Source organism: Camelus ferus, chromosome 17, assembly GCF_009834535.1.
Source record: "Camelus ferus isolate YT-003-E chromosome 17, BCGSAC_Cfer_1.0, whole genome shotgun sequence".
Lineage (NCBI taxonomy): Eukaryota > Metazoa > Chordata > Mammalia > Artiodactyla > Camelidae > Camelus > Camelus ferus.
Window position 1 is genome coordinate 5,310,678 of NC_045712.1, and position 20,371 is coordinate 5,331,048.

At 37.1% G+C, this 20,371-nt stretch overlaps 1 pseudogene; it reads left to right on the forward strand.

Moving 5' to 3' along the window:
* The first annotated feature begins 17,199 nt into the window (after window positions 1-17,199).
* Window positions 17,200-20,371, forward strand: part of LOC102512791 — a 43,678-nt pseudogene continuing 40,506 nt past the window's right edge.

The following is a 20,371-nucleotide window of genomic DNA, read 5'->3' on the forward strand; positions in this document are numbered from 1 at the left end:
TTGATTGTTTACAAAGACTTTGTGCAGTAATAGCACTCAAGAGTTTATTCATAGTAGTTCATTCTATGTTTAGTGATGGAATGGAAGGGCACCAGTTTTATTTTTCCCTTAGAGCTCAAAGAAATAGCCTCTTGTTCAATATCTCCCTCTCTGAAAAAAGAAAAAAAAAAAAAAAGACACAGAGTATAAAATTCTGAAAAATCCTACCTCGATTAAACTAGTGTCTGATTCCTGAACTTTGGCTAACAGGTCCTTACTCTGAAGCGTTTTAAGCTTCTTCCAAGATTTTCCTAGAGGAAATCTACGAAACACCTCAGAAAGATACAGGCTATTTGGTAGCGGTAGTTGGGGAGGGGTGTGGGGTGGGATAGAGGGCAAGAGGTATGTGGCTAGCTGTTCTTACCCATGTTTTAAGATAACCTCATATCAGGAATTAAATTCAACATTCAGAATCCATTCCAATTCCTTATCTTTAAAACCACCTAGAGCTGGTCATTCGGAAAAGCTGGACAGATAAATGGAAAAACCAGACTCCGATTTCCTCAGGAGAATCAAGCTTGTAAATCCCTGCTGAATCATGGAAATTAAGCATTTCCCCAAACCAAACCTTTTCTTTTGCCCTAGGATAACCTGATCAAATTTCTTGGCTTCATTTTCTCTGTTGGGCTAGCGGTAATGTGAAACTGCAGAGGCCCTGTCAGATCTAAAGCCAATTTCAAAGGAAAGCTAGTTCCTTGGGGAAAAAGCGGCCATGCAAAGGCAAGATTGTGATAATAGTTAAATCTCATCTTCAAATGCCACCGTCTTAAGAGAAATGATATAGGGAGAGAGAAGAGAGACAACCGACATGATAAAATAAAGCAGAAATGAGAAAAAAACAGCATAAAATGGAGACAGAGGGGAATCAGTGGAAGAAAGCAATGAAAAACAAGATCCTATTTGTTTTAGGAAATGTACTAGCCTGGAATCCACAATCTAAAGGCAGACTAAGTCCTCACAAATAATTTGAAACATTCTTCATGCTGATTTGTTACGTGAAATAATTCATCCAAGGTGATATTTCAAGCTATTCTAGTCTGATGCCTATTTGGATAATAAAATGAGAATCATTGGGGAAAATAGCTATGCATTTTTTAAATTTAGTTTTTATTAATTTTTTTTCTTTGACATTGTTTTTTCTTTTTTTTTGATTGTGGTAAAATATATATGCCATAAAAGTTGCCATCTTGATCATTTTAAAATTTACAATTCAGTGGCATTAATTACATTCACAAATGTGCAATCATTACTGCAATCTATTTCTAAAACTTCTTCATAACCCCAAACAGAAAGTCTGTACCCATGAAACAATAACTCCCTATTCTCCCCTGCCTAGCAACCACTGTTCTACTTTTTGAAAAATTGAGATGTAATTGACATATAACATTATGTAAGTTTCAGGTATATAATATTATTTACTTCATGATACTTTGTAATACTTTATAATATTGACTTTCAGATCCTTCATAATTTTGAAGAAAATTTAGCTGATATGTTCAGAGAAGTATTAGGTTTTTACCATATTGGCTATTAAAGATTATTATTGTTGCAGGCTATATTAAGTACTTCCTGTTATAGACTATGTTATAGACTATGTCCAAGTATTATATAGAGAGATATTTAGAGAAAAGAATTTTTGGCATTACATGTATGTTGGTTAAAATTTTATTATTGAGAAAAGGTACACAATGGAAATATTACTGGTTAATGATCTTCCTCAGCTGGTAAAATTACCTTTGAATCAACAATTTGTAAGATGTTTAAATACTAATCAAAACAATGTGCATTGTTAACACTGAAGTTCCTTAATGGCAAATCATTTTTTTTAACCTTGAGTGGCCATAAATCCAACATAAATTCAAATTAACATATAGCAACATTCATATAGAAATTATTAAGAACATTGTTCACTTAAGAAGCTTCTAAGTATAGCTTACTTGAGTTAATTTATTCTGAAATCTTCAAGTAACAAAAGGAAAAATGAAGGTTTATTTTTAGTTGTTTAATGATCCAAGCTACGCAATATACAGGAGACACAAGTCATAATTTGATGCCCAAAGACAACTTACCTCCTCATGCTTAGACCAGAGATATTAAGACTTGTAATGTTTTATCTTTCTTAGTCCCACATTTTTTTTTCTAAAGAAGTTCCTATTTCCTTTGCCTACCCTGAATGTGAACATCTAGGATACCAAGTTACGATGATGGTAACAACCATCCTTATTGGTCATCCTGGGACTCCTACTAATTAGGTGGGACAATAGTAATGATTCCAAATTTCCTTCTATCTCAGCATCATTTCCGCTCTTAATTCACTGGCTATAAAGATAGAGACAAGTATTTAATTGAAGAAATTTCCTGAAGAAATCAGGCAACAGAAATCCTGAACAAGCTTGTGTGTGTGTGTGTATGTGTGACAGAGATAGAGTCAGAGAGACAGAAAGTGAGATCCAGTTTTGAATATCAAAGTTTATCTTTCAAATTAATCGAATTTGCCAAGAAATTTCTCATTTGATGGCTACATGGTAAAGTGGAAAGATCATTCAATATTCTTTTGGTGAAAAGAGAATAAACAAAGCTTTGTTTTTTTCTTAGTTTTTGTTTTTGTTTTTAAGGAACTTTATTGGTTCATGTATTTGGGAATTCCAATAGGATGTCCTGCTTTCAGGCACAGTTGGATCTATGAACCAAAGCAGTGTCTCTTCTCTGCTCTCTCTTCATCCCTAATTTTTTTTTGAGGGGAGGGGGCTTTACTTAAATTTTCTTCAGACATTCCCTATGGGATGAGGAAGATGGTCTCTGTAGCTACAGATCCGTAACCTCCTATCTTAGCCGTCCTGGAAGGAGGATGCTATCAATAACAATAATAATAGCTGGTATTCAGGTATAACATATACTGAGAACTTAACTTTACTCCAAAACATTTCTAAGTTCTTTAATATTCATTTACCAATCACAAGAACTTTATGAAGTATTACTCATATTTTATAGATGAGGGAAGAGAAAACCTTTTCTGCTAATTCCACTAGAAAATCTGGGCAATCTCTGGTTGATCTGGTTCGCCTAAATGCCTCTTCCTAACACAATCTATACCTAAGGCAGCTTTTATAAAACGGCTAGCTCAGCCTTGTTCAGTTTCTACCCCTATGACCAGGCAAATGTATGATGTGATCCAAAAAGAGAGAAAATATGCTAAAACTATCACTGTTTTGTATAGAACACATCAGGTCATGAACCACCTCTAAACCTCAATGCTTTGAATTTAATAAATAATCATTCACTATCATAACTTCGACATTGTAAGGAAAGCATAAAAGTTAGGAATATAATTTGCACTCTATGTTTGAGGATTTAACAGGTATACAGGAGAGTAATAAGTACACAAATGTAGGATTATAAGAATCCAGGAAAAAAAAGACAAATGAAAATTAACATAGGATGAGATTGCATGCAATAAAAAAAAACAATTACAGTAATTCACATTTATTGAAAACCTATTATGTGCCGCACACAATTAACCAATATGGCAAATATTTATATTTCACAAACTTTCCAAAAGAAGAAACTGAGGCAGAAAGGAAATATAGAATTCACCCAAGGCAACAACTAGCTACAAAATTACTGAGCCTGGATTCAATCCAGGACACCAGACTCCATAAGTGTTCTCTCACTGATGGCTCTAATTTCTGAATAAAATCAGAATTTAAATAGAATTTACTAAATTTAATTCAGGAAAAAATACACCCTAAACTATCAGGATTCTTTATATCTTATATATTTAAATAATTCCTTAATAATGTCTTGCAAATTTGTAATTTGTAATCCCAACTTGTAATATACAATTTCAGTTCCAGAAAGTGCACAGACACATTCAAAGTTATGTCCATAAGAAAAAGAAATTTCTTTATTATTTCATGTTAAATTCAAAATATAAGCCCAGAACATCATTAGCTATAAATCAAATTAATGAACACATTAATAAAATCCTACTGATATCTATCGCTGTAGTCCAGTGTGAAATACAGCCCCAGAGAGTACTGTCATATATCAAAATAAAAGTACATTTTGCTAAGTTGGTAGGAATGAAATGTATATCTTATTTCATAGCTATTGTTTAAAGACCAAGTCTACTTTCAGGTTGTGGCACGCCTCCTCTAATGTCAGATAAAATGTTACGAACAATCCTTTGAATTTTCAAAGCGGTATCTTATGGTTTATCACCTCAGAGTTCATTTGGTATCAGTTAGTGCTTTTGCTCTGCAAGCCTGGAGCTGAGAACAATTCAAGGTCATTCACTTGGCAAGTCAGAACTTGGAAAGAGTGTACCACATGCAGTGAACTTCAAGAATCAGTTCTGGTTCATATTAAAAGACTTAATAATCAGCTATGTCAGCCCATCATCCCAGACTACACTTTATAACCCTTGAGGATTTTATAAAATTAAAATATTATACCTTTAAAATCTGCTTTCAGGTAGAGTGAAATTGTCTCTGTCTTTGTTTAGGAAGAAGTCAATAATGATTTTAATATTTGCAATACTTTAAAGATCATTTTAGATTTCTGTATATGTGTTAGATGCATTGCAAATGCATCCTTTACAGACATATCCAGCACAGTGAAATTCTGCATAAATCTGCAAGCAATAAACATAGTCAAGAAGACTCTAGGAAGAGCTTACATGTTAAAAATACCCAGAAAAGGAGATGGATGGTGACCTGTTGATGGTTCTGGCTGTGTATAGACAGGACACCCACTTTGCAGCCTGTTGTCTGGAGCATCCTATAGCACTGTCAACTCAGGTTTGCAGAGGTAAAAGGGTAATGATATCAGAAAGATTCAAAGAAGCTTTGCACCAATTCATTAAAAAATCAATTTGCAAGCACGAGTAGGATATCAAGGTATTGATAACAGCCAACTCTGATTTATCAAAAACAAATCAAGCTAAATCAGTACAATTTTTTTATATCAAAGAGCTGACCCTGCAAATGGGGAAAATTCAGAAATAAGAATTGCTTTGATTTTTTTCTTTTGTTTTGAACCTACACTCACATGAAGGTTTTATTTACAAAATGGTGAAGGAGATTACTTTTGGAACCAGAATAATTCAAAAAGAGAACATATGTATTTGTATGCTTGTATACATGCTTGTATATAAGGGTGCATACAACTTCCTGGAGTTTTCTGGCATTTTCACTCACAGTTTTTCAATTCCAAATTACCTTGGATTGGGATTGAATAGAATTTAGATAGGAAAGAAATATAATAATGTAATATAATGCAACATAATTATAATATAATATAATATAATATAATATAATATAATCCAGTGGTGAGAACACTTAAGCAAACATATATAAATGGGCACAACTGAAGCTTGTTTATTATACACTGAGGACACTGGGCTGGACTTAAGGGATGTGTTGGAGAAGAGTGGTGGCAGGAAGAGAGGCAGTCGATCATGAGTATTCAGAAAAGCAAAAGAGTTTAGATTTATATGAATTTAGATGTGGGAACCCATAAAGGATTTGAGCAATGGCAGAAGTGGCATGGTTCCAGAAATATGACCTTCAGTGGTGAGTAGGATGGATTAGAGGAGAGATGAGCTGGGAAATAAGCTAGGGAGATATTGCAATGAGGCAAGCATGACTGTAATATGATGGCTGGATAAAGGGTTGAGGCATGAGGTATAGGAAAAAACACTTCAAATACAGACTTGGGAGAACCTGGTGTCTACCACCTACACACAAAACCTGAACTAAAGATTCATTCTGGGCATTGGGGAAAATGGGAGAAAAAATCTTTGTATAAACAACTGTGTGATTTTGGGCTCATTATGTTTTCCCTTGAAACTCAATTTCTATATCTGCAAATAAGGTTACTGGTAGATGCTTCCTCTCAGCTCAGAAACTGATGCTTCTATAGTACAATACCCTGGATGAATGGCAAGAGTAAAATGGACTGGAATGAAATAAAGAAAAAAGTAAGAATGGGTAGTCGTTTAGTCATTTGGATAATAAAACACAACAGAGCATTCAATGTAGACAATGAAATGTGTTATTTTAAATTTATTACCTTATTGAGCTCTCATAACAAGCCAATAACTGAAGAGAGAGATAAAACAATGAAAAACAAATAGACGTACTGTCAAGGGACGCAGCCAAGTATCCGCTGGGGAAAGATTGGCTAAACCGATAGGGTAGAAATCTGAGGGTTAAAAAAAAAAAGAAAGAAAGAAATCTGAGTGTTTCCTGGAATGAAGAAGTCTCCATCGAGTCTGACCCAAGTGACCTGGGGTTCAGTTTAATATGAACTCAATGATACCTCATTTATTGAACTCCCAAGGGCCCACCTGAAAAGAAGGGGTAGTGACACCCATGTGAGCCTGCCGTTACCAGCAGGGCTGTGAATATTTTTTTTTCCTACGTGCCAACATCAGACCACTCTGTTCCTATAGCTGCCTGGTTACTAAACCATTTCAGCATCAAATGCCTTCCTTCCTCACCTCTCTTGACCAGGAGCAAAGTGGAGAACAATTCTTTAGGTGACATTAACACTTGAGCTTAGATTAATGATGCCAAATCTGATTTACATTGTCTTTCCTCAGCCATATGATTTAGCATTCTCTGTGCCCTTTCATTGCAGGTGCACATTAAGCTGCATGCATTAGAGGTTTTCTGCAACAACTCCCAGTCCACTTTCCTAATCAGTATTCGCCAGTATCTTTCCTTCCAGCAGAAGCACATTACTTTCTTCTCTCTTTGTTCTTATAGTTATTCTTCTAAGGTTTGTCAGGATCAACTGCCTTTGCTGTTTATTAGTCTTGCTTCAATAGTAACCCAAAGTCCTATAAAAATGTATTAAGTAGCTTGATAGAAAACACAGCAGCCTGTTTATAGGAAAATAAAGATGCAGAATTTATGAGGAATGCCTAAAAATAAGAGATCTTTCTTCAACTGGGTAATCAAATATTGACAGAATTTTTAAAGTTTAAATATTTATGGTAGGATCTTGTTTTAGCTCTTGTAGGTGACGTTTTATCTTAGTGTGTACAAAATCATTTTAGTCAAAATATGGATAATGGCATCAACTTGTTTTGGAAGAGAAAAAACTAATGCATTACTGCTTTATAAAATTATTACAAGACTTCTTTTTCTGAAAGCTCTGGTATGCTTTTTTTAAAAAAGGCAACTAATTGCAAAATGTTATTGAATCCATCTTAGATATAAATCATTTTTGGCTTTCTTGACATGAAAATGTGAAAAGCTTGATGAAAATCAAAGAATATGAGATGCTGCTTGAAGATAATAATCTTTTCATTCTGGGCTCACAGACTGTGCCAGGGAGAAAACACAAGCAAACAAAAGCATTCAGCCCAAGGCTTCCAAATGAGAAAGAGACATGATTTCAGTCCATGGGTTTATTCAAGTGGTGGTCACTGTGATTCACTGGTTGAATTCTGGCTCTAATTGCATTACTCAGACTCTGCCTATTTATCCCCAGATAGGACAAAATGGCTGTCTTTGTAGTTCAGCTTTACAGCAGAACATTTGCAACCATCAACACATGCAATTGTTTTCTATTCATGTCTCTAAGAATACAAATTGCACTGAATGTTGAGAAACCGCAAGATGAGTAATGCTTACGTCCTAAGTCAATCAGCTTAAGCACTCATTCATTCATTCATTCATATATACATACAACAGATATACTAGATATTGTGCTAAATGCTGTGAATAAATGAAGAAAAGCAGACACAGCCTCAACCCTCAAGGAGCTTACAGTCTAGTCAGGGGGAGGGGGGAGGAGAGGAGACATGAGTCAGATCATTACACAAATATACAAAAACCTCAACTATGACATAGGCAGTGAGGGAGAGGGACAGGTGCTACCAGAGCCTCTTAAGAGGAGAATACGCACCACAGTCAAGAATCTTACAGAATTTGTCCCAGAGGGAGGAGTCACACAACACTGTAATAATATGAAACAAGGGGGTAAACTAACTAGGTGAGGAAGGCAAAGAAAAGCAGTACCAGCAGAAGGAACTGGACGGGTAAACCCCTGTGTGAGAGGAGCTTGATGTATAAAAAGAACTACAAGGGCAGCTTTGTTGGACCACAGGTTTAGAAGATTTAGCATCACGAGAAGAATCCAGATTTGAAAGTGTCCTCTGGGCCATAATATGGAGTTTTGTTTTCTCCTGTGTGGAATGGGAAAATATTAAAACTTTTAAACAGGGCAGGCATAATCAGATTTGTGTTGTGAAAACATCCCTCTGGCTTCAATGTGGAGAACAGCTTATAAGAGAAAATCAGAAAAAATCCTCTGTGCTCTTCTTGGACTCAGTGCAAAAGGGTGGTGAGGCAATTTGACTCTCATTGTGGCTGTACTGAAATTAGAAGGATGACAGAGAAGATACACTAGGATTGTGATCCAACTGCTCTGCAGAGTGTGGTCTACTTTTAGTAATCTAACCAGGTTGGAAACCAGGTTCTCTATCAGCCTCTTTAATTCCATGGCCTCAGCTCTGGTTCAAGCCTCCACCATATTTACCTGCTTTACATCAATCCCTGTCTAAGAGGTCATCCTGTTCCCCTCATCTTCATTCCCTCTAATCTCAGTGGAGTCACCAGAATGATCCCATTAAAACACATCAGATCATGTCACCCTTTTGCTCTTCTAATGGCTGCCGTCTAACTTGGAGTCAGAGATATATGTGTCACAAGATGGCTTTCGGTGCCCCAAGAGATCTTCTCAAGCTCTTTCTCCTATCCTGCTGTTATGTCTTTCACTTCATGTCCTCCCCTCTCCCACTCTCTCTCTCCAGCCAGCCCAGCCACCTTGCTGTTCTCTGGATCGGCATACTCTCGCCTCAGGGTTTGAGTGTGCTGTTCCATCTGCTGGAGCGCTCTTCCCCCACATATCCTCGTGGCTGGCTCCTTCACCTCTTTCAGGTTTTTACTCAAACGTGCCCTAACATGACCAGCCTTTTTACGCTTGCAATGTCCCCTTTCCTCAAGTTCTCCCTAATATTTCTCTCCATCCCAATTTCATTTTTTCTCCAAAACACACATTATAACCATTGAAAATACGACTTGCTTTATTTGTTGATTTTATTTCTTACCAGTCCCCTCTCACTAAGATTTATTTTCGTGTTTTCTTGTTTGCTGAGTTCCCAGTGTCTAGAAGAATGCCTGTTGCATCACGGGCTTCCAGTCACCTCTTGTGAAAGGAATGAATCTTGGGCTACTGCCCGATGCTTCTGTCCAAGGGGGTCCAAAGAGGAAATATGCATTTTTGTTGCCAAATCAAAGTCTATTTATTCTCTAAGTAGATCATGTCCTCTCCTTATCAGCTACTTTTTTAAGATTCATTTTGTTATTCAAGATGCACTAATGTAACAAGTGTTTACAGGGGTCAACTAGGAGATGAACTCCATGTGCTGCGCTGGGAATATAATCAAAATGTGTAGACTCGGCCCCCAAATATCCCAGTTCAGATGAGGGCTTACATAGAGGTCACAGGTATAGAACAGTACACAGCGTTATTTTCAAGGTCAGTCTGCTGCTCCTGTTAAACACTGGAGGAAGCTTGAGCATTTAGGAAAGAATCTATGGTAGAAATTATTTTTATCTAGGCTTGCAAACTGGCAGTCAGTAGGCTGACTCCAGACTGAGGATTTAGTGTGGCATGTAGAGTGTTCTCTTCCCTAGTCAAAATAACTAAATGAGTAAATGCATGCATATATGCATACACACACTATGATTTTAAAATGAGACACTTCATATTAAAATCTGGATCCCTAATTTCTCTAGAAAAAAATCTTTTAAGGAAATAGAAGATCTGATGGATGATACTATAGCCATATCCTGCATGGCAGGGATGAGCCTAGGCTGATCATTCTGTTTCTATCACAATAAGACAAAGAAATGATCAAGAATGGAGAAAATATTAAGAAAAATGAAATAAAGCATGTCTCTTGTTGCAAGTGTTATTTCTATGTGTTTAATATGCAACTACCAGCACATTCCCCTCATTTACATTATTTCCTTGGTCCCAGTAGGCATCTGAGATTGTATGATGTGATGTAGACCTTGAAAGATGAGTGGGGAAGGACACCACAGGCAGAGGGTGCAGGGCAGTAGAGAAGAGGCTGTGAGGTGCTGGGGAGAAGAAGCAATGGGGAATGAGGCCATCGAGGAAGGCCGTGGCCAGATTAGGAAGGTTCTTTTACAAAATACTAATATGTTGAGATTACCCTTTGGAGAAAACTTGAGGCAAACATACTTTTCAAGCTGTGGAATGAATTATTCATTAAACCTGTTATGATTGTGAATTAAAAAGGAATAAATAAAACTGAAAATGAAGAGCTGAGAGATTTTCCGTAAATTTAGCTATATGAACTTGAACACAACTCTTCCAGCTGCTCAAAGCTGTTTCCAGTCCATGAGTATGTGGTGAGAAGTTTGAAGCTATGGAAAATAGGATCTCCAGAGGAATTTTTTTTATTAAATCTGTTGAACTAGCATGAGTTCATAATTTGATTTATACATTTAAGTTAAGATATGGTATAAGAGTAAGATACAAAGAAATGTATGCACTGTGTGTGCACACTAATAACAAGCACCCCAAAACTATGGTCAAGCCCCAGCTCCCTGGCTGCTTCTACCCTGATCCTGGAGCTAAATACACACCACCCACCTTCACTGCCAGATGTGAGAGTTTAAATGTCCCAGTTATGGCCCAAGTGACATAAACAGAAGTCTTCCAGGGTGACGCATGAGAAAATGCTTGCTTTCCTAATAAAAGGGATAGGTGTATCTGGCATCGACAACCCTTATCTTCCTCTCCCTCCCTCTTCCTCTCAAATGCCAACAGATGACTGCCATTCTACCCTTTTCTTGGCAGCCCTGGAAGTTTTTAGCTATGGAACCCCTCTCTAGCTTCTTGTTATGTGAGAAACATAAACTTCTCTCTTTAAGCGCAGTTCTCATTCCCGGCTGGGGCAGGCGACCTCTAAGGAGTCCCTCAAGGATCTCCACTTCCTGGTATTTAAATCCCTGTCTCATCTCCTCCTCCTGAGGGTAGGTTAGACCTAGGTACCTGCTTCTCAAGAACAGAATACAACAAAAGTGAAGGGACGTCACTTCCATGATTGGTTTACACACGATGGTAAGTTAAATTTGGCGTATCCTCTCTTGCTCTCTTGATCGCTTTACTCTAAGGGAAACCAGCTGTCATCTTCTGAGGTGCTCTGGAGAGGCTCACATAGTAAAAACACTGGTGTCTCTGGCCAACAGCCCACAGGGACTGAGGCTACCCAACAAACACAAGAGTGGGCTCAGAAGCAGATTTCGCCCCAGGTGAGCCTCGAGATGACTGCAGTCTCAATTGACATCTTGACTATAGTCTTGGGAGACAGCCTATGCCAGAGATTCCTAGATTCCTGACCCTCACACGTGGGATAATAAATGTTTGTTGTTTTTAGTTGCTAAGTTTTGAAGTAATTTGTTATGGAGCGAATAGAGAATGATACATAAGCAGACATTAGAATGTCTAAGGGGGCTTTTTAAAAATACCTATGCAATGGCCCAGAAAGAGACCAGTTTCATCAGAAACAGAGAGGGCTGGGGCCCAGGAATTAGTCATTTAAAATAATGTGTGGGCAATTCCAGTGTTAGTCATACTTTAAAACAACTGCTTTGAGCTACTTGTGGTTGGTTTTCCTGTGTTTTGCAGCTGAACGGATTCCTAACTGTTATGACTTCTAACATCAACTATATAACTAAATATTTTGTTACGCATGATTTCTTAATCTAATTCTGGTTTTAATTTTTGCATTTAGCAAAATGCTGAAACTATCCTTGGTTGTTGTCTTGTATCATTACAAGAGTTTTGATTTTCTTTACCTGTTATTAATTTTAACATGTCAATTTTTGAAGGAGGGGGAAACCTGTTCTCTTCTCATAACAACTATAGTTGTCCATGTTCTTATCTTTCTCAGTTCAGAATAGCTATAGAAAGAAATATCACGTTACAGAACTATATCAGGCATTATATAAAAACAGCATAAAAACTCTGTCTTTATCTTCCATTCTGTGAAAAGACACCATAGAAGTCACACCTAGATACTTGGTCCCACTTCTGTCCTCACTAAACATGTCATTGTTTTTGTGGTTTGCAAATTTTTACAATGCATTCAGGCAAAGGTTATTTGCTTTTTTTTTTAACTTCAAATAATTTTTACAAATTTTAGGTAGTACTCACTCAAAGTACATGAACCGCAGACCCAGAAAGAACTGGTTTTGAATTCTTATTCATCTACCAATTGAGTGAATCTGCTGGTATGCTGCTCAATTACTTCATGAATAGATAGAAATAATAATATATACTTTACAGAATTATTATGAAATTTACACACACAAAATATAAAGCTCAAATATGTCCTAGAGACTTGGCACTTGGTAAATGCTAATTGTTATTCTTATTGTTGATATTTTTGTTTTTAATAAACAAAAGAATAGTTACATAAAATACAATGTGATGGTTAACTCACCAAGGATAACAGCAATAATAATCCTACATTTAAGTTTCTAGAAAGCTCTTAAAAAGAGGAGGATAAAATATTTTTTAAATGCATGTCTGTAGAAATTATTACCTTGTAAAAATGTTCTAGGGCATAAACCTTGACAAATTTTGGAGGCGGTACATAATGAAAGTATATAGTTAAAGGTAAGAGTTCATAGATACTTTCAAAGCTGTGAAAGTACCTAGTGGAATTAACAGGTACTATATATTTAAGTGAGGCAAGGGAGCTAGACTAATGAGTCCCATGAATATACTGGATTAGGATTTATGTTCATTCTGTGTGGATCCTGCCAAAGCAAGATTCCCACAGTGGAGAGTAAGATGTTTAATTGAGGTTACGATATAATAGCAAAACCACTGGAGCTTTTTCAGGTAACATTCTCTAAGAGTTCCCTGAATTCAGTTCATATTTCATCATAAAATTAACCACAATCTGGACTGTCTTACATAATGAATCTAGAAATAATGGTTACAATTAAGTAGTAATGAAAACCAAAGGAAAAATAATTGAAAGAAACTTGCAAATACTGACATTTTATGGAAATCAAACTAAACTTCATAAAGATATTGGCAAAAATGACCAAAGCCAGGGTTGTCCTTGGCATAAGAAAGATCAGTAAAACCAGCAAGCTTGACACCCTCATGAAGCTTAGAGTCTAATGAGAAGACATGAGTGGAGTGAATAATGAAAATGTGCTCAGTGTCACCATGAAGAGGTACAGGTGCTATAGAAACACATAACAACGGGACCTAAGCAAGGTGGCGGGTTAGCATAGGCTTTCTAGAGGGTGTGAGTTTTGAATTCACATCTGATGACAGAAATGCTATTAATATGTACATATGGAAGTCACTGGTGTTGTGACAGCCTTTTGCTACACAAAGAATTACAAAATTAAAGGAACTTAAATTGAAAGAAATCTTGGATATTATCCCTTGTGGATGAGAATCATGAATGATACGCTTGGATTCAGGAGAAACTGTCTGGTGGCAGTGGTCATGTGGTGGACATAGTTACAGAAAGTGATCAAAGTGGAAAGGTGCAAGGACCTTCTTGCTAGGGACCTGGCTTGACTAGAAGAAAATAGATATGAAGACACTGTAACCAGGTTGTTCCTCCAAAGCCCTTCCTAAGATAGTGGTCTAGCTTTAAGATAGCACCTGGCCTTCTCTGTTTCAAACTCTTTGGTCTCAAGAATATTATTACTAGCTAAGAGCTTTTTCTTTCTTCTCAGTGCAATTTTGCCTATGTGGTATGGAAAACTATGTAAATTTAGGCACCAGAATGGCTTGTAGGTGGGCATTAACTGGAATTAGGGAATATGGTGATTTACACCTAGGCACCGGCTATACACTGCAGTTCACCAAATCACTGAGCACTTAAGTAGTACTTATAGGACTACCAAGTGCTTACAGTGCACCAGGAATTATCCTAAGATCTTCACATATATAAACTAGCTTACGCCTAGATTGGTAAACTGGGGTTGAATAGCTTGCCCAAGATCACACAATAAATGTGAGATTCAGCATGGGAACCTGGAGGTCTTACTGAAGTATCTATGCCCCTAAGCATCCCAAAGGATAGGTTTTGTTGTTGTTTGTTCTATCTTTTTTTTTCCATAGGTGGATGAGATGTGCTCTGGAGAAGCAAGGTAATACTTATCTATGGTGATATGAGGGGCACTAGAATATTTGGTAGTAAATGCGCTGTCATTTCAGGATTGTGTTGACATCCTTGGGCTCCATTAGATGCCTATGCAGAGATAATGTCTGCCTGCAATTCAACTCCTCTTTGCCCAATTTAAAGAATTTAAATTCCGTAGGCCTGCAAAGCAGAGCTGCGAAAGAGCCAGTGACTGCGTAGATCAGGAGGTTACAGTGGGGCCAGGTCTCTAGAGCAGGTGAGAATACCATTGAAATATACAGCCAAAGGCTATCCTTGATATGTTCAATTATAAACTGCAGGGGCGGATTTAAGAGGCACAATTTTAACATCCCTTCAGAAAATAAACCCTGGAGTGTATGGTGTTGTGATTTCTCATTCTTATTTATGCAGGAATGTCAGTCAGTGTAATTATTATCATTATTCTTGATGTTTTGATCCTCACTGCATCACAGATTTTGCCCTATCCTGAGAAGGACCGCATCTGCTTTCCTCACCACTGCAGACATGGCATCTCACAGAGTTCAAGTTTAAAAAAAAAATTTGTAAAATAAATGTATCTTAGTAGAGAAAAATATTTATTTTAAATCCACATTAATTCTGGTGGATTATTTATAATACATGATAAAGTTAAACACTCAAGAACATAAAAGATGAATTAAAAAAGAAGATGCCCAACCTATACACTCAAAAAACTCGTCAGGAGGAGAGGGAAAGAGAGAGCTGATAAGTGGGTATAGAATTTCATTTTTGTAAGATAAAACAGTTCTAGAGATTGGTTGCATAACAATGTGAATTATCATTACTGAACTGTACACTTAAAAATGGTTATGTTGGTAAAATTTGTTTTTTAGCATAATTAAAAACGTTTTAAAAATGCCATAAAGAATATTTACAGAGTAAAATTAAAATAAAGACCCTGGTAAATTAAAACAAAAACAGATCATTTAGAAAAAAACCTATGCAAGATTCCTTGATATGCTGATAGTAATTTATTTTGCTCTGCATTTCCTGCTAAATGTTTGCTGCTAGGATTTCCTTTGCCTGCTCTCAAATCCCTCGTCTATGAAATGAGATCCATAATTGCAAAAACTTTATCCAATATTCTTAGGAGAAAAGATCTCTGTCATAATAATTGGTGGTGCTTATAGAGGGGGAAAATGTCTGCTTTGATTGCAGAAACTTTATAAGATCATGTTTCTGCACCTACATCTCTTCCTTACTTAGATTCTAAACTAGAGTCAGGCTCATGGTTAATTCGTATATGTTTAAGACTAGTCTCCACGTGTAATGCCAAGTGCATTTTTTTGCCCCTGATGATCTGCTTTGGAAAAAGTACCCTGATGTGTTTTTTACTATTTTATTATTATTATTATTGCCTCTGAGCATTTCTGAGGGCTTTCATACAGAAAGGATTAAAACCAAAAGAAACTGCTATGGATAAAATGTTTGTGTCCCTCTAAAATTCATATGTTGAAAACATAAGGGCCAGGGTGATGGTATTAGTAGGTGGGGCCTTTGGGAGCTGATTAGGTTGTGAGGATGGAACCCTCTTGAATGGAATCAGTGCCCTTTAAAAGAGGCCCTGGAAAGCTCCCTTGCCCCTTCTACTACGTTAGGATACAATGAGAAGTTTGGGATCCAGAATAGGGCTCTCACCTGGCCATGCTGGCACCTCGGTCTAGTACCTCCAGCCTCCAGGACTGTAAGACATAAATTTCCATTGTTTATAAACTACTCAATCTGTGGTATTTTGTTATAGCAGCCCCAGAGGATTAAAACAAACAAACAGATCGAGCACAGCACTGCTGAACAGACAAGACCACTGAACTTGGAAGCAAATGATCTGCATTATCTGATCTAGTTGGGCTTATGAACTAGTTCATATTCTTGCTAAATTTCACTTTTTTTGCCCCCCAAAAGAAGAGCCCTTCAAACTAGATTCTATTGTTTATCTGACAAATGTATTCTGACATTTGAAGCAGCTGCCAGGAGATTTTCAGGGTTCCATTTCTCATTTTGCCAGAAGAGCTTTTTTTTCCTCCTTCTCTTTTCTTTCTTTCTTTCTTTCTTTTTTTTTTTTTTTTTTTGGCATGCATGCACAAATACACATAGATAATTTTGTGTATATGCACTAAATGAGAAGTTGCCTCTACACTGAGATTTCAAAAACTCTAAGAAGGGCCTTGAATTCCTGGTATAATGACCTGATAATGACTTCCTGCTCTTGATACTGCCTTTGTAAGAAACCAGACATTTAAGTAAATGACATTTATTCCAACTCCATTATCCATTATGGTCTGGGATAGGCCTTTGGAAGGATGACTCAGGGTAAGAAAGGCTGGGAAGGAGAAATCTACAGGCAACATTATCTAAACTTAAGTTCCAATAGGAAACAGAGTTCAGTCAGATAACATTAAGAAAGGAATTATTTACTGATGTGTAGACATATTAAAAGAAATGACAATGGATGTTCAGGCCTAGCGCCTAGAAGTGGTAGGACAGCATCAGCACACTTGAGCTTGAAATGAGGAGGGGAGGAAGCAGTGTTGGAGAGGAGAGTGAGACACAACAATGCAGCAGCACAAGAAAAGACAAGAGCCGCAATTATGGAAGCACGCAGCCTCTGGCAGAAAAATACAGCCCAAATAAACAAGCATAGGAAAAAGAAACCTATTACTCTCTTTCTCTCCATGAAGATCTCCTGCCAGTGCCTGCCATAGATAAACCCTGTGGCGCTGCTTCTCCAACTTTAATGTGTCTCAGAATCACCTGTGAAATACAGATTACCAGGTCCCACCTCCAGAGTATCTCATTTACGAGCCTTGGGGTGAGGCCTCCAAATTTGCATTTCTCACCCAGAAGTTCCTGGGTGATGGTGATACTGCTGATATAGGGACCTTACTCTGAGAATCATGGGTGTACAGGAAGCCAACCAACAGGAGAGCCCAGAAATGCAGTACACAAGCAATCACCCACTCCGGACAGGTAAAGAGCAGAGAAAGAGGGAGTATGAGTCTAAAGACAGAAATGGAAAATAGCCATTGCAGGGAGAGACCATCAACATGCAGAGAAGGAATCCAGAAGGCAAATACAATATACAGTTAGCAGGTTGTGTCTGTGTACCTTGTAGGAGATAACAGGAAGAATTCCAAGTGTAAATGGGAAGGCTTAGTTCTTTGAATGAACTTGGGGAACAAGGCATGATCCCAGTTCCTAGGCTGGGAACAGAGGTAAGGATCAGGTATACCAAGAATAAAGCAACATCAACGCAGGATCTCAAGTGGTAAGATAAAGGGGAAGAGGTTGTGCAGTGCATTATAAGCAACAAGGCAAAGGTTATAGTAGAAATGGGATCAAGGATTCCATGATGCTCAACTTTGAACTACTGACTTGGACTTCCCCACACCACTGGACAAGACTGGTCCCAGTGTCTGGTAAGGGAGGTTCAACTGTTCTAATTTGTAGTAGAACTGACAAACTAAGAAGAGAGATCCTAACAAATGAAAGAAACCATTTGAGAGACAGAGAGAGTTAATTTTGCACCACGGCTAAAATTAACGTACTCTAAATGTAGAGAGAGGACCTGTAGCATCAGCATCACCTGGGAGCTTGCTGAAACTGCAAAATGTTGGCCCCCACTATAGAGGTATTGAATGAAAATCTCTGGGGATGGGATTCACAAATCTGTAGTTTAATGAGTCAAAAATCACTGGTCCTCAATTTGGTTGCACATTGGAGTTACCTAAAATGTTTCTTGAAGCATCACTGTCTATGTTCCACCTCCAGAAATTCTGATTCAATTGAAATGAGAAGTATCATAGATTGTTCTCAAAGATGGCTATAATAATCCCCCATTCCCCTCTGTAGGACTATTTGCCACTCCACCTATCAAGAGGTGGAGTTTATTTCTTCACCCTTAAAATCTAGGCTTCATCATGTGACTTATTTTTTCCAGTAGGTTAACAGGAGGGTGATACAAGGAGTGACTCAGAAAGACTTGCACATTAGGGCTTGCTCTTTTCGGCTGCTTTCGGGAACCTGAGATCATATTGTAAACAAACCCAAATAAGGCTATTAGAGAGGCCACACAAAGGGGAAATGAGGCACCCTTGTCTGATGATTTGCCAACCACCAGGCATGTTAGTGAGGCCATATTCAGTCATCCAATCAAATAACTGAATACAGTTGAACAACTATGGAAGAGAGTGGTCACTAGTAACTTGAGTCAGTTACACATCCCCCTATTTATAATTACTATTCAAGACTGAACTGATGTATGTTGTTTATTTCCTTAAAAACTTATGTTTCAAAGAATGTGAAAATATACTTCCATCGAGCTGTTTTGTAATAAACACAAATCCTAAGTCAGTGAAGTCTATATTAATAACACTAAATTAAAATAACTAGAGGGTGTTAAAACAAAGTATTTCACAAGCTCAAAAAAAAAAAAAAAAAAAGACTGAACTGATGGTTCTAGAGCTTCAAAAAATCATGTTAGAGCAGCCGGAATTCAGGAAATAAAAATCACCTCTAAAGGAGAAAAAAATGATTCATGCCTGTGCTTCGTAAGGGTTGCTTGCATGGTATATGCAGTGTATTAACTTCTGGTAAAATATTTCCCGATACTAACTTAATTAATCTGGTTCTGCATCTTCTGTTACTGTTTTCAAATCATGTATCTTAATATACAGTTTCCCTGCACCACAGGTCAAATAATAAAGAAAATTCAATAGAATGCAGCTTGGTATGCTCCTAAGTGTACCTCTGCAAGAGAATTTTAATAATCAAAGAAGTTGCTGATGTAGGGATATGATAAATTGCTTTGCTACAGGGTAATATAAGCCTTAACTAGTATGATGAATACTTTTGCTTCACAAGGAAAGCTGAAATGCTGCAAACTATTTAAATATGTGCTTTCTGATAAATGAAGACAATCATCTGCAAATATTCTTGATGAGACATAATGTGACTTCCATATTAAAGTGAAATGTCTCTATAGGAATAAAAGAGGCTCAAAGAAAGACATTTTGAGAAAGGAAATAGATCCATGAATGCATTTAATGTCACCAGTGTATTTTGTGGAAACACCTTTGGATCAATGATTTTTTTAAATTCATTTTGCAATTTATAATTATGAAACTTAAGAATAATTGGTTTTCAAAATTCTTTCAGAGTGCTAATTTCCATGGCTGATAATGAAGGAGGGGCTTTAACAACTGGAATCCCCAGGGTTTAAAAGTCATTAACACTCAGAACACTTGTTTTCTAAGCCTTCTTCATATGTTGATATTAAAATATGACAAGAAATACCAGCTGAGGGGTCACTGTCCTTGCTTTTGTGTACAAGATATAGCACAGCAGTTCTTGAAATTTCACAGAAATGTGACAATGGCACCAGCAAATTCAGAAGCTGAACGGAGATACTTGATATTTTTTTCCTTGTCAACGTGCAGCTGTTGCCTCATATTCTTTTGGGGGTGTCCCATTTTATTTTATTTTTATTTTGGGGTGGTGTCCCATTTTACATAGTATTATTATTTTTGCTTTTACATTTATTAATGCATCCCCCATTTTTCTGATTTTCCTTTGATTTTCTCCTACCTTCTTGAACTGTATGCTTAGTTCATTTACTTTTAGTTTTTTCTATTATCTGTGTTTACTCTTAAGTTTATAAATGTTTCTCTTGATGTCACCTTGGCTTCATTCTGCAAGGCTCGATATAGTGTCTTTAAAACTACATTCTAAACCATTTCCAATTATAAGACAGTCCCCAACTTATGATGGTTCAACTTTCAATTTTTCTACTTTACGATGGTGCAAAAGCAATATGCATTCAGTAGAAACTGTACTTGGAATTTAGAATTTTGATCCTTTCCAAGGCTAGGAACTGCAATATGATACTCTGTTGTGCTGCTGGACAGAGGCAGCAAGCTACATCTCCCAGACAGCCACGTGATCATGAGGGGGAACAACTGATACACTTACAACCACTCTGTGCCCATCCAACCATTCTGTTTCTCACTTTCTGTACATTATTCAATAAATTCCATGAGATACTCAACAATTTATTACAAAATAGGCTTT